The following is a 16,613-nucleotide window of genomic DNA, read 5'->3' as shown; positions in this document are numbered from 1 at the left end:
ATGATCACAATGTTGTACCCGCTACGAAATTTGTATTTACAAATAAATACACCCACGCCAATTTTCGCGCGCTTTTTATCAGGACAAAGAAATTCATTTATTTTATCTAGAAGTTGCTAACCGAAAATAGCTGTACCCGGCGCGTGCAAACCGTGTAAGATGATTTTCGCAAGTTGGAATACAACTGTATTGTTTAGGGGCTTACATGCAGTTCATCAAACCTTTAAATAGAATCATATGCCGAAATTCATTTGATACTTTCGAAAATTGCGAACGTTTATGTTTATGGCATTCTTGAGCACTCTTATCGTCTATATTTCCCTCAGATAATTTGCTTTAAAAACGGAAATTGGGCGTATATGGGATTATCGAGTAATGGATAATTAAAGAAGGGAGAAGTTGCATGTATTCGATAGATACAGTTGACACATATGTATCGGAGGCGTTTTATTGTCGCCAATATATTTTAAATACTTATCACATCCTTTCGACCAGCATGTACATTAAAATAGAATTTATTTATTAATTATCACTCTTAAATTAAAGGGATCAATTCAATACGTTTATGTTCAATTATATTTAGCGAACACGATGATCACCGCGTTAGATATTATGGGTCCGCGGTGATTCGCGGTGTTAGTCTATGGCAAACGGCCCCCGCGACATTTGATCTGAACACCTATCGCGGGGTTCATATTGGTAAGCTAACAGTGAGATGAACATTACGGCGAGTGGCGTTTGTTTAAGTACACGGTGTCTGTACTGTATATTGAGTCAAGAGGGAGCACAATACGAACTCTAAATGCAATTTATTTATAATTCTCTGATTTGCAAATTAACACTAGTTTAGTATAATCCTATTTATTAAAGCTCCACTGCATGGAAAGCCTACGACTTATTAAAACACTCTCTCCTGATCGCTAGGCGGACATCACATCCACTAAACCACCACAACCTTATTAACAATCGATTGGTCATTTTCGGCTCGGGTACTACTTACATATACCCCGGGTACGCTTAAGTATACTTACATGTACCCCGGGTACGGTAAATATACTAAAATCTACCCGGGAATTTTTACGCTAAATCGGTCGTCGTCGGCTATTTTTTTTAGATTAATTATGTTCATATTTATGTCAATTTTCTGTTAAATTGCCTCTATATTATCGGAATCCATACTCAAAAAGCATGTTGATGCAGTTTATAAAAACAAATAACAGAAGTTTGTTTCGTAATAACGGTAATCGGTAGCGCGTTTTACGACATCTGATTTAGGGCGGGAATAAAACTCGGGTACAGTCTAATTTTGACCGGGTACGTTTTAGTATATTTACCGTACCCGGGGTACATGTAAGTATACTTCAATGTACCCGGGGTAAATGTTAGCAGTACCCGAGCCGACAATGAACAATCGAGCCTAATTAACACTAGACATTAAAGAGATCGTGAAATTCTATCAATTGAGACATACAATGTAAATAACTGATTAAAACAGTTGTTGAAAATTAATACAAAGACAAGTGTCGAAATTAGCCGCTGACTGTCGAAATTAGCCGCTTACTGTCGAAATTACACTCCGCCGCATTTAGTTAAATCGCTTGAAGTTTTGAATTATGCCGGCAACGATAATAACGTTCGTTAGCAAATATCAACAAGACAAAACGGTGTTTTTCATTTAGTTTGGGCACTTGGAGGGTAATTTCGACACATCAGGACTAAATCAAATTTTACTCTTAAGGTGTCGAAATTACCCGACTTTGCTCTATTATCTCGCAAAAAATGATTTACAGTCCAACCCCTACTTCCGGTCACCCCTCATCGCTGGTCGCCCCGTGTAGGCGGCCGGTGTGTGCCGCGACTGTTGATAAACACTATATAATGCACCTCTCTTAAGCGGTAACCCTGTTTCTCCGGCCAGCGGCCAGCTATTTTGCATCCCAAATGTTAAATTTCCCCCATATGAGTGGTCTCGTGCGAGTAAGTCAGTCATGTACATTGGCAAAATTACACCGACGCAACGACGATAAAATCGATACTTACTTCCAGTGTGCGGTTTAGGCTCTGCAGTACTGAAGCGTGTTGTGTGATAAACATTTTGACAGCCAGTTTGCAAATTGCAATTAATTAGCGGCGGATTATCGGGTTATCGGGTTAAAAGCAATATGCGACCGTTTGATCTTTTTGTTTCCGCATGTGCAAATATCACCTATTATTACTGGAAAAGAGATAATTAATTTATAATTTATGGTTTGTAGTTGTTGAATCATACTATTTCAAGCACACATTATGACAATTATCAACCAATTAAAAGTTAAAAAGAACAACGAAATTTTTAGCCGAAATCAACTGATCTACATGTTCTCTGTGCTACAAAGTTTTTATAAAAAAATCAATACATGCACGCTTTTCACATGACATTGTACATTGGTGCATAATTTTTGCCCGCTTTTGTCGGGACAAAGGAAATATATGAGGACCTTTTTTATGCTAGAATTTGTAAACCTCTCGTTAACATAAAACAATCGGGAGTGTGTTTCGGATTACAAATTATTACGGTATTCTCATTTAGGAATTAAACAAAGCATTAATATTTGTTTTTATATTTACAATTATTTCAATATATTAATTTTGATAAAACCCTTTACGCGGCGAAAAAATGTGTTTATAATTTATGCATGAAAAGCACGATTTCCAGGAGGATTACACCCGGTTGCTATAATTAGTCTCTTAAGTAACTGGCCACGATTTTATCGTGGAGGAGATTACTGTCGGGACCAATTCGTGCGGTAGGTATTACGAAGCCATAAAACTGCTATAAACCAATTAAATTATCGATTGATTGTGACACGGGAGTTATTCACGCATAACTGATTCACAACTGTTCCCATCTTAAGTGCATTGGGACCATACAACGCGCATTGTGTTAACAATGAATCATGAGAATGATTCTTTTTAATTGACTTCTGATGATGATGATGATATTGATGATGATTAGAAAGATGAATATTATTTTTTTGAATGAAAATTTTGTTTTATAGCTGATTTTAGAAAGGAAGAAGTACAATTATTTTAAGTCTATACATTGTTTAGTATATGTACACATATTAACCATTTTGTTTATACAAAAATTGAACAGTTGGCCATGCACTCATCAACTCCAGACTCCCTATGACCCAACCCCCTCTTAAGAGGCCACCCCGCTTAAGCTACCAATTTGGCCGTTTCCCTTGACTGGCTGCTTAAGAGGGGTTGGACTGTATAAATGAAGTATACATGGCTAATTTCTTGGATCCAGAATGACTGTAATTGTCTCCTGAGTTGCTATTATTTCTGTATATTAACAATAAAGATACTTGCAAATGTAAACAGCTTTTGGGAGGTCTGATTTATACTTCTATCATAAATTGTGTGTTGCTCATATAAACTTTTGCATACATATAAACTGTTAGCATATTGAACCTTCTCTGTAAAAGATGTAGGTGTTTGTTATAAGAGAACCCATCAATTCCACGTCTGTCATAACATCAATATTGTTTTATTCTTTGTATTTTATCCAGAGACATTGATTGATTAGTACGTGTATTTTGACAAATGACTGTTCTGCGTGTATTCTGCGTGTATTCTATTTTAACGCTTTCCCCGCTAACTAGAGAAGCGACCTGAAAATGGCTGTGAATTTCAACCAGCATAAAACCAGAACAGCCTGCAAGTAACTCACAGACTGATCAGGTTTTATGCTCTTTGCAACTCATCAATATTTTACCGTTGGAAATAAAGCATTTATATCTTTGATCTAAGTTCTTCATTTTAATGTGATTTGCTTGGGGAAAAGATAAAATGCATATCTATACAGTAAAGATTTAAATACATGTCACTACAGAATGTTGTTATTCCAAAGTTAGTAAAGATTTAGTTACAAGATATTTTGGTATTTCTATAGATTAAAACAGTTTAAATATTTTGTGAATGATGCAATTTAACAGTAACAGTCAGAATAAAATATAATTAATAGCTGATAGAAAGGGGATGAAAATTTAATGTTTTCAGTATTTTATTAAAATCTTACTTCTATGAATCTCCACATTATATTTATGAAATCTTATTTTGTTGCTCTTATTTCAAATGGAAATTGTATTAATGCTTGTGTCACTGTATTCAAACTTTGAGTTTATAGTTCAAATACTTGTGTACAACAGATTCATACACTAGATATATGAACAAAATATTGCCTCAGCAATCTTCAAGACATTTTGAATTCAGAATATCTTTGGCTTTTTAACCCTTTCAGTGCGGGAACCGAATTTTGAAGGCCTTTTCAAACAGTTTGGATCCAGATGAGACGTCACAGAACGTGGCGTCTCATCAGGATCCAAACTGTTTGCTATTCTGATAGTATTCTTTGGAAAAAAAATGAAGAAAATGCTTATTTTACAAATTCAGCAGACGACATTTTAGCAGACGACAAATATCCCAGCATGCAAAGGGTTAAGTACAATAATAGGTGTATACATGATGGTGTAGATAACTTCCATTAATATCTTTTTTGAGAAGGAATTAGTGGAAATCATATAACCTTTTACCACTTAGAAGTAAAGTGAAAATGGCTATAATGTTCAAACAGCATAAAACCAGAACAGCCTGAGAGTAACTCTTAATCTGTTCAGGTTTAATTCTGTTTGCTGCTCATCAGTATCGAAGGGTTGGAGATAAAGCCTTTAAAACTTAAATCTAGTAAGAAAGGTCTTTAATTAAATTTAACTTTCTGAGGGACTACAAATGTGTAAAAATATGTATCTGAGCGGTTTAGGGTTTTAAATATCTTTTTTGAGAAGAAATAAGTGGAAATCATATAACGAAGCCAGTTCAATGCACTTGCGCTGATTATTGTGATCAGTATTTTGAGAAAGCTGTTTCTTCCATTATACTTCCACTCATTATAAGCACTTACCGGTATACAATTATGTATTTTGAAGATTAGCAAAAATGATGTTTGTATATGTGATTTAAGAGCAGATATTTTTTTAAGCAATTTTGCGGAACAACTATGCTCAAAAACATTATTTAAAAAAGAAAATTGAACTTTATAAAACTTCGATCTACTTGTTGCATTGAATTTATTTATAATATGGATGAAACAAAATGTACTTTCATTAATTTTGTTAACTGAGATGCACTTATACCTTCACACGAAGGCAAAACATGAGTTTGTAATTGCTTCATTTCAATGTTTAGTCTTTTCTTGTATACTGTCTAAGAATGAAATATACTGGTAATATGTAAAACAGCTTTTGGAGTGAGCAATTCTGAAAACAAAAATTTGAATGAAATAGAAACATTTGTTTCTCAGTTAACCATAAGTCGGCATTTGTCACTGACATAATAATTGTTGAGTATGTTCTTGATTATGATAGTTATATGAGTCACATTCTGTGAAAACTGGGCTTAATACATGTGTGCAAAATGTCCCAGATAAGCCTGTGCAGGATAGAGACTTGGGAAAACTGGGCTTAATACATGTGTGCAAAGTGTCCCAGATAAGCCTGTGCAGGGTAGACTGGGCTTAATACATGTGTGCAAAATGTCCCAGATAAGCCTGTGCAGGATAGAGACTTGGGAAAACTGGGCTTAATACATGTGTGCAAAGTGTCCCAGATAAGCCTGTGCAGGGTAGACTGGGCTTAATACATGTGTGCAAAATGTCCCAGATAAGCCTGTGCAGGGTAGACTGGGCTTAATACATGTGTGCAAAATGTCCCAGATAAGCCTGTGCAGGGTAGACTGGGCTTAATACATGTGTGCAAAGTGTCCCAGATAAGCCTGTGCAGGGTAGAGAATTGATATATTATTAAAGTATATATTAAATATATTTTAGTTTAGAACAGTTTTCCTTTAACAAATGAAAAATATTGAAGAAGCAAAAAGAGCACATTCACAATTGCATTAATTAAGCCCAGCTTTCCAAAAAAGAGAGCTCATAATATTAAATAAACTTTAATTGTATGAATCAAGCAGGTAATGTCATAACAAGATATTGATGCATTTAAACCAAGATACTGAATGAGAATAATTTCAAATCAAATTGAAAAAAATGTCTGTAAGACTGTTTCATATTAATTTTGGTCTTTGCTCCAATTATGGAAAACTTGGTAACTCGGGTTTGGAACTTGGAATTACTTTCACATTATTGAATTTGGAGCTAATTCCTTGTGTGCGTGAAGAAAAATTCATTTTTATGCAACTCAAGAAATGAAGGAGCATTAGCCGACATAAGTAGATTATTGGGCTTAAGTGTCAGCTTTCATTTGATGTATTAAATAATTCTGACAATGTCTTTTGTCTAGTGTTTGTTTAAGTTGTATTGAATTAAAAAATAAATATCTAAAGTACTGCATTACTTTCCATTTAGTAGTGTGTAACCAATTATAAAAATGTAAAATAAAATTATTTTGTGAAAACAGCAAAACAAAACAAATAAATGATTATCTCACTGTCATCTTTGCAAGTCTTGCTTTTAAACTTATTATTGTAAGCTCACCTGAGCACAACATGCTCATGGTGAGCTTTTGTGATCGTCTTTTGTCCATTGTCCATTGTGCTGCGTCAACATTTGCCTTGTTAACTCTCTAGAGGCCACATTTATTGTCCAATCTTCATGAAATTTGGTCAGAAGATTGGTCTCAATGATATCTTGGATGAGTTCCAAAATGGTTACGTTTCATGGTCAGAAGATTCATCCCAATAATATCTTGGACGAGTTCAAAAATGATGCCGGTTGGTTGAAAAACATAGCCACCACGGGTGCGGGACATTTTTCCTTACTCTAGAGGTCACATTTATTTTCCGATCATCATGAAACGTGGTCAGAATATTTGTCCCAATGATATCTTGGATGAGTTCGAAAATGGTTTTGGTTGCTTAAAAAACGTAGCCACCTAAGGGGCGGGGCATTTTTCCTCATATGGCTATATGGCTTTAGTAAAACCTTGTTGACACTCTTGAGGCCACATTCATTGTCCAATTTTCATGAAATTTGGTCAGGAGATTGGTCTCAATGATATCTTGGATGAGTTTGAAAATAATTATGTTTGCTTGAAAAGCATGGCTTCCAAGGGGCGGGGCATTTTTCCTTATATGGCTATAGTAAAATCTTGTTAACACTCTAGAGACCACATTTAATTTCAGATCTTCATGAAACTTGGTCAGAAGATTCATCCTGATAATATGTTGAACGAGTACACAAATGATGCCGGTTGGTTGAAAAACATGGCTGCCAGGGGGCGGGGCATTTGTCCTTGTATGGCTATAGTAAAACCTTGTTTACACTCTATAGGCCACATTTATTTTTGGATCATCATGAAACTTGGTCAGAAGATTTGTCCCAATGATATCTTGGATGAGTTCGAAAATGGTTTTGGTTGCTTAAAAAACGTGGCCACCAGGGACGGGGCATTTTTCCTTATATGGCTTTATGGCTATAGTAAAACCTTGTTAACACTCTTGATGCCACATTCATTGTCCAATCTTCATGAAATTTGGTCAGGAGATTGGTCTCAATGATATCTTGGATGAGTTTGAAAATAATTATGTTTGCTTGAAAAACATGGCTTCCAAGGGGCGGGGCATTTTTCCTTAAATGGCTATAGTAAAATCTTGTTAACACTCTAGAGGCCATTTACTGTCCGATCTTCATGAAACTTTGTCAGAAGATTTGCCCCAAAAATATCTTGTTATGTCAGGTGAGAGACTTTGGGCCTTTCTGATGCCCTCTTGTTTTTACAAATAGGAAAATATGAGACAAAAATAAATTTCATCTGGGAAAAAAATTGCAACAAAAAGTCTTGAAATTAGGGTTACTACAATTGAAAGTCTTGAAATTAGGGTTAATACAATTGAAAGTCTTGAAATTAGGGTTAATACAATTGAAAGTCTTGAAATTAGGGTTAATGCAAATGAAAGTCTTGAAATTAGGGTTAATACAATTGAAAGTCTTGAAATTAGGGTTAATACAATTGAAAGTCTTGAAATTAGGGTTAATACAATTGAAAGTCTTGAAATTAGGGTTAATGCAATTGAAAGTCTTGAAATTAGGGTTAGGCCTAAAAAAAAAAATCGTTTGTTTCCACTGACATGGCCAAAAAAATTAGGGTAGGTAGGTAGGCAAATAATTTTATTTTTAAAAATATTTTTTTTTTTAGAAATTGTCGTACATGGTGCATTTTCTTCTCATGTTTTGTGTATAACTGTATGTACAATAAATTTGATGATGTCTGTAATGCTATATGACTATATTTAAATGCTTTTATGAAATAAAAACTTGCTGTTCATTAATATTGAATGTGTTGCTTTCCTTAATTCCGAGTTTAATGTTGACTTCTGGCAACGGCTTAAATATACGATTTTATGACCAATAAAAGGCATAACTATAACAAGTCACAGAGAGCTTGACCCTCAGTGTCTATAGGGATTCAGTGTTGTTATACTTTCTGGTCCTTTGGGTTCATGCAGTGTATTCTATATTATTTATTATTTATAATATATTAAATACCTCAAAAGCAGTGCTACGGGAACGCCAGTGGTGTTGCATTTAACATTATCACCATGGAAAGACCCAATCAAACCGGATTGGTCTATCTACCCATGAATTTCAGGAACAGAACAGAAAATTTATTACGACTTGTATTATATACATACAATTACACACACAAAAAGCAATAAACAAGCACAAAATCAAATCACACCAAGCACAGAAAAGCAGACATTTAATGCTTCTTGTATCAAACTATACTTATAAATTTAAACAAGAAATGTGTTTGTTAGAAACACCATGTCCCCTACTGCGCCGCTTTGAAGCTAAATCTTTGACCTTAAAGGATGACCCAGGGTTCGACACTAAGGCACGTCCGACAGACATTGTCTAGTAAGATCGGTGGTCGGGCTAGTAAAACTGCGGGCTAGCTTGTCCGACTGGTCGTACATAAAAAAATCAATACTGATTTATATATATATAACTATAACTAACTGCTGTGAAAACCTTTATTTTTAATGTGTAAAATTACTCTCGTATCCGTTATTTACATTAAAACAAAACTAGTCTAATAAATGCGGAGCATTCACATGATTCATCAGTATTTTTAGACGCAAAATAGAGCTTCCTGCAGAAATTGCTGGTTTCCATTGGTCAAGTTGTCATGAATATTAATGATTTTCTGCAGTGTCGTAAAACTGTAGAGCATGACTTTACGACTTATATCGAAAATCGGTATCGTCAATGTAAACATTTTTGCGTAGCAGACAAGAGAATGTTATTAAAAGAATGGCTTTGTTCAAGTTCGGATTTTTGTCCGACAAATCAGTTAATAAAAAAGAATCCCACACTCAAACTGACACGAAACGTAAATATGAAGAAACATGAAAACGTCAATTTTATCCTAGATGGAAAATCGAGTCAGTTCCCATGGCTTGAATTTGACGAAGAAAAGCACAAAAAAAAGTTTTATTTTATTGTTTTACTCTATGCATTAAAAAATATGGTGTTCACTGATTATTTACTGATAAATCCTGATTAAACAGTTACATAACACAATTGTGTTAATTTGCTATGATAATGTCATTTATGGTCTAGTAGACATCAGGTTTGGGCTAGTACATTTTAAGAGGAGCTGGTCCGACGGTCTTACTCTAAAAAAAGTTAATGTCGAACCCTGTGACCTTGACCTTTCACCACTCAAAATGTGCAGGTCCATGAGATACACATGCATGCCAAGTATGAAGTTGCTATCTTCAATCTTGCAAAAGTAATTGCAAATGTTAAAGTTGGGGCAAACAAACAAACAAACAAATGAACCAACATACAGGGCAAAAACAATATGTCCCCCACTATAGCACTATGACTGTGCTTGCCCTGAAAATGATAACATTTTTACTTATTAAATATAATTTTGACATGGACAATTATGCTTGGACAGAGACAAATACACTATATATACAGTAGACAAAATGAAAAATGGCTGAACTGTTTGCAGTCAGAAGTCCTACCATAATGATCATCTTTACATTCAGCTGTGAAAGTTGAAGCAAAATTTGTCAAGCAGAGGAGTTGAACACACACAATTTTGTAATAATAAATTCAAAAGTGAAAAAAAAGACAAAGGACCATAATCCTGCCAGAAATAATTCTAGGCAATATTCATTTCTTGGAGATCCAATGTAACAGTTTAGTAGAGATGCACCCAGTCGTTAAAGAGGATTTTAAAACATGAAATCTTTAAACTTTGTATTCCATTGTGGAAAAAAAATTGCTATCTTGAATTGCCAATTACAAAACCATCCAGCAAGCTATTAAAACAGTCAGTTGCAGACCATTTGAATGACTTAAAATTGTCAAAACTTTGGCAAAGACACAAACTGGTATTACTTTTTCCTTCAACAGTACAGTCAAGTTACCATTACCGGATCAGTAGCGTAATTAAGTTGTGCTGGTGAAAAACAATGAACGGTTTGAGACTTCTTTAACACCAGTTTGATTAAAAATTACCGTTGCTAACTGATTCAGCACATTGTCTTATTTTTACATGCAGACAAAATCTTAAACATGAATCAAAACTGAAATGGACTTTTGCATGCCGAAAGACTACTAAATGGCCTTTAAAATAATGGGTAAACTTCTTACTTTCCAACAGAGTTATATCAAGTGGCCACAAAAAATGTTCAACCTCGATTTGGAAACGAGAAAGAAGTCAACAAAGTCGTATATACATGTCAGCAAAAAATACCGAAATGTTTGACAAAGAGACGCTCCAATTACGACTCAATCAATGCGTTTAAATAATAGGCCTTGAAGATGCTATGTGCAAAATATCATCTAACAATTTCAACTATTTATCGCAAAACGCAGTCTTGAACATCAAAGTGATCCGCTATGCATAATGATCCGGTAATGGCGCTGGGCGCCGCCATCTTGTTTATGTTGAAAGTTTAATGTACGGCGCCGATAACGTTGAACGCTTATTGAGTGCGCCGAAAAATACGCGGTCCGATTTTTTTCGAATTTTGGGCTCAAAAAAGATTAGGACCGGCGGCAAAAAATTAGGTAGGGTAGGGCCACCGGAAACAAACAACTTTTTTTGTTACGCCTTAATACAATTGAAAGTCTTGAAATTAGGGTTAATACAATTGAAAGTCTTGAAATTAGGGTTAATGCAATTGAAAGTCTTGAAATTAGGGTTAATGCAATTGAAAGCAATCCATATATCATATGGATAACTGATCACTGGAAAAATGGAGTAACTTAGTTTTGATGTCCTGTTGTTGATATTGTTAAACTAATCCATTTCAGGTACAGACAAATCACTTTGATGCAATCTGAAATAAGACTTGGTCTTTGATACATCTCTACTTTTAAGATATTATTGTAAGCTGTACAATTTTTTGTGTGTTGAGGTATTCAGAAGAAATTCTTGAGACGTTACAAGAATTTTGTCCTCCAGGGATTAAGTTACATTGTTTTATTTTATCTTGAAAAATATCTTTTTCGGCGTAAGCTGTATTAAGCCAGCTTTTCACCCTGACTTGACCTTTGTAAGTGTCCAATAATACTCAAATAAAATTTCCCGCGGCTAGGTACGAATGAATACACTTCATTTATTCCATTGGCTGATTTGAGTATAACACCAGAACATTGGAAACATATCCGCGTCTTTGAAACACTGTTTTACTGCATGAAACAATTTTATCTCTAATGAAAAGGCTCAATAGATAGAACAGTTTTACAATCAATTTTCGACATAAATACAGTTTGTGCGTTGACCTTTTATTTTCAGAGAATTACCAGCGCAAAAGCGTTTATACTAAAGGCTATGTTGTCATATTTAGTACTTACTTGCATTGCATTTCAACCAGCGAGGTTTCGGGTCAATTTGCGGCCATTTGTGAAAGTCAGAGTTTATATACAATTCATCACCGGAGTTCGCAGAAGGGGTTGCGATCATTGTGTTACACCGGTCTTACTGACAATAACGTAGTGACTGAAATGCATTGCATTCCAATCCGCAAGGTATCAAAGGTCAGTTTGCGGTCAGTAGCAGAAATCTTTATATAAACGCCGTCTCGTAAACTTTGTGCACTTGAAGTCTGTTTTGATCAGAAAGATACTAAATAATGATATTCGGCGATATTATTGTGGTATGTCAATCATCGATTTTTAATATGGTTTCAACATTTGCATGATAAGGACCAATTTTGATAAAATTAATTAGAAATATTTATCCATTTAGACCAGTTTATTAAGCATGAGCACAATAATTCGCTATACTATAACTATGCAATTAAATAAGATTCGAGTATTGCCAGCTGACCTATATGCACTCGTTTATTTTCATGTTTCTTGTGTTTTTCTATTCTGTAAATATAGATATCTGAGTAATAATATCACATAAAGCAAAATAAGCCACGAAATCTGGCGCAACACCCCGTAATTGATTTGCTTATGATGTAGCTAAGAACTGCGCAGAAAAAAGGCATCCGCTACTTTTTATCTCATAGAGATAACTTTTGATCGTTCATAAACATCGACCACAATCAACGCCGTATATCTTTTTTTAAAGATATTTCTTGTTTATTTTGATCATACAGTTTCACAAATTCTCAAGGCTTTAATTATTATGGTTTCATAATTTGTATGTAGTGTTTTTTTTTATGCCAAGTTAGCAATCTTTTTTAATGACTAAAAGGCAATTATAAGTGTGACTTTGAATCTTTAAAACAAAGTTACTTTGTTCTATATCTTCTGGCCTATTCAAATTCTTTTATCATACAAAATGCTTTACTTCATAGTAAAAACACTCTTTTATTAATATTTCGCCCAAACGGGCTTTATCAAAGTTTACAAATACGAATTCACTACATAGTTATAACTGTTGTATACACCAATAAAGTAAATGTTTTACAACGTCAAATATGACAGGAAATGACGTCATGACGTCGTACTTTACCATGCGATATACAATTGCGCCAAAATACATAATATACATGACATTTCGTTGTATGGTTCTTATACTTGATCAGAAATTCATTCCTCATTGTAATTTTCCAAATTGAATTTGATAATAAAAAGTATTACAATAACATCATATTGTTATATCAATAATAATAACTATATTAATGATAACAATAATTACTATAATAATAATATAGATATTTACTGTACCAACCTAAAAATAATATTCACAAAATCAAAATTCCTATTTTGTAGTCAGCACTATTACTATAATATCTCAACACTAATTCTTATTGACTATATTTATCAACATTTAAACAAATTGAAATGATTAATAATTAATTATTTATAATAATTTTAATTCCAATCTTTTAAATGAAGTTAAATTCTAATGTACATATGTAACATATATACGCATTCCTTCACACTTGTACATATTCACTCATATACTTGCACATATAATTACAGGTACACAAATAAACACCTACATGTGTACATACATACACATATACATATATATATACACACCCACACATATACTCATATATACACACATACATATCCACCCTCTCACATACTTACGCTCGCATGCACTATTGTTGGAGAATTAAACAAAATGCTTTAATTAAAAAAAAATTAGGATACAAGATACAGAGACAAATGTATTTATTTTCTAAGAAACACAACTTCTGTACCATGATATTTTGCTTTATTTATACATTATATAAAATAGTTTTTATGTCCCCCACTATAGTAGTGGGGGACATATTGTTTTTGCCCTGTCTGTTGGTCTGTTGGTCTGTCTGTTGGTCTGTTGGTCTGTTTGCGCCAACTTTAACATTTTGCAATAACTTTTGTTATATTGAAGATAGCAACTTCATATTTGGCATGCATGTGTATCTCATGAAGCTGCACATTTTGAGTGGTTAAAGTTCAAGGTCAAGGTCATCCTTCAAGGTCAGAGGTCAAATATATGTGGCCAAAATCGCTCATTTTATGAATACTTTTGCAATATTTAAGATAGCAACTTGATATTTGGCATGCATGCGTATCTCATGGAGCTGCACATTTTGAGTGGTGAAAGGTCAAGGTCATCCTTCAAGGTCAGAGGTCAAATATATGTGGCCCAAATCGCTTATTTTATAAATACTTTTGCAATATTGAAGATAGCAACTTGATATTTGGCATGCATGTGCATCTCATGGAGCTGCACATTTTGAGTGGTGAAAGGTCAAGGTAAAGGTCATCCTTCAAGGTCAGAGGTCAAATATATGTGGCCCAAATCACTTATTTTATGAATACTTTTGCAATATTGAAGATAGCAACTTGATATTTGGCATGCATGTGTATCTCATGGAGCTGCACATTTTTAGTGGTGAAAGGTCAAGGTCATCCTTCACAAGGTCAAGGTCATCCTTCAAGGTCAAACATCATATAGGGGGACATTGTGTTTCACAAACACATCTTGTCTTATTTTACTCTTTCTGGACAAATGATAAAATTGGTAAGACTTTTAAATCTATGATAGTTTTCTGTACAAAGGATTTCATAAACCTAGTTTTGCAGACCTGGGGTTGCCAATGGATCTGTTTTCTGCCCATATGGATGATTTTAACCCTTTGCATGCTGGGAAATTTGTCGTCTGCTTAAATGTTGTCTGCCGCATTTCTTAAATTAGCATTTTCTTCGATTTTTTTTCAAAGAATACTATCAGAATAGCAAACAGTTTGGATCCTGATGAGACGCCATGTTTTGTGGCGTCTCATCTGGATCCAAACTGTTTGCTAAGGCCTTCAAAATTCGGTTCCAGCACTGAAGGAGTTAATCCCACAAATACTGCTGACATATATCTGCTGCTAATCCCAGTAGTAGAGATTCTAATCCTGAGGGAGAAATTTCATTTTGATTGAAATGTCATTAAGCTACCATCCTATTTACAGTTTCCTTTGGGCTGTAAGTTTGAACATAATGTTTCCTTGTATCTAGGTTTTTAGTGAAAATTTTGTGAAGATAGATGCTTCAGAACACTGCCAACAGCATCTCATGATCACTAGGGTGCCACAATGCAGCCATGACAACTTGTGTTTTTTTAACCAGGATTTTCATGAATGAAAAGAAACAACAACAATTTTAACTAGTTCTTTATTTGATTTACTTGGGAAAGCAAACACTCATGTTTACAAAAACAATATTTGTACTTCAAACGATTATAAAGTCTTGTTGTTGCACATGCATGCACTTTTCTGTCTGTTTTCTTATGTAGAAAAATATTGGCAAAGAAATATGAACAAAAACTGTTGCACTTTAATGCAATTAATCTCAAAACTGTTGCACCTTTCATGCATAAACAAACAAACATGAGCAGCTGTCTTCATCTCTTTCATTTGCTGAAAAAGTGTTGAAGTAAATTGGACAAACTTTGGAAGAGGCTCAAAATTGTTAAAAAAATGAATATGCTTATCAGCTCAACTTTCATAAAAAGACTGTTTTACATGCACCCATCCAAGATTCATTGTGTGCATGATAGGTATTGAGTCATTGGTTAATATAAAATGTGTCACTGATTCATAGGTAACAAATCTTTCAACAACGTCATATCCTGCATTTTTTTCAGTGAGAGAATCAATATTAAGCTTGTAGCATGCTTGCAGTTAGGATGATATCATAAATTTCTCAGCTAATTTATGGAGGACTTGGTAATATGCAGACAATAATTTAAGTTGTTTATTTGTAATAATTTTTATAAAATTCCTTATTACCTTCTTACAAGAATAACATTTGAAAAGAATTTGAGTCAAATAAATATTTTGACACAAAAAATAAGAGATATTTAAGTTTGTCTCCAACTTTAAATCTAATGCTGTCAGTTATTGTATGGCTATTTTACTTAAATGTTATTTATGTTAATTTTGTATGTTATTTTGCTTGACAAGATTTAAGTGACGACAAGATGTTCACTAAATCTGTTTAGTAAAAAATTGTTACTTTTTTATGATGGTATTGTTGTTTTTTTTAAAACAAAATCAGGAATATAATATAGTTATCATAAGTAATGTGTTAGTAACAAATATCTGAAAAACATTTTATAATGCATTCCATCTTTACAAGCTTATTCTGTTTTCCAATGTAATGTACGAAACTAATAATCACGAATCACTGCGGGAAATCACGTGATCACAAAAGTACATCGTACGCACAAAATGGCGGAAAAAGCTCTCGCTTAATAACCAAAATCAAGGTATACTCATATTTTATAATATCCAAATTAATGATAACTATGCGCAAAATACCCGCTAAGTCTCCTTATGTACTCTGGTAATTGTCGTTTTTCTTAGATTTCTGTTGTTTTCTCAAACATTCAGACAAAGTAAACAATGAAAATTGTACATCGTCTGAACATACTTTATTTTGACGCGTTTGCTATTCAAGATGACAAACAAACAAATAAATACAACAGTTTTTGCTTTCTAACATGCTTAGAATATTTCGTACAATGTTTTCCACGTTGTTTAAGTTTTTTTAGATCTGTGGGGAGTTATCTGGAAAATAGTACATAGTCTGCAAATGCAGGACCAAAATTGCCTGACATGCTCCTACATGCTCCATTCGGAGGCATTGC

General features: G+C 33.9%; 2 protein-coding genes across 5 annotated transcripts in view; one reads left to right on the top strand and one right to left on the bottom strand.

Annotated features, from left to right (window-relative positions):
* Positions 1 to 16,613, top strand: part of LOC127880801 (trafficking protein particle complex subunit 13-like) — a 122,059-nt gene that overhangs the window by 24,280 nt on the left and 81,166 nt on the right. The window contains exon 1 of one of the 4 annotated variants that reach the window (XM_052428238.1): positions 15,671 to 15,690. The exons of the other annotated variants lie outside the window; for them this stretch is intronic. The gene's annotated coding sequence lies outside the window, so the exon portion shown is untranslated. Of the gene's footprint in view, positions 1 to 15,670; positions 15,691 to 16,613 lie in introns of those variants that run through there. 4 annotated transcript variants of the gene reach the window in all.
* Positions 1 to 16,613, bottom strand: part of LOC127880797 (sodium/bile acid cotransporter 5-like) — a 65,039-nt gene that overhangs the window by 9,711 nt on the left and 38,715 nt on the right. The window lies entirely within an intron of this gene.

Source organism: Dreissena polymorpha, chromosome 5 (assembly GCF_020536995.1).
Source record: "Dreissena polymorpha isolate Duluth1 chromosome 5, UMN_Dpol_1.0, whole genome shotgun sequence".
Lineage (NCBI taxonomy): Eukaryota > Metazoa > Mollusca > Bivalvia > Myida > Dreissenidae > Dreissena > Dreissena polymorpha.
The sequence above is the reverse complement of the archived record's forward strand: the minus strand, read 5'-3'. Positions and strand labels throughout refer to the sequence as shown.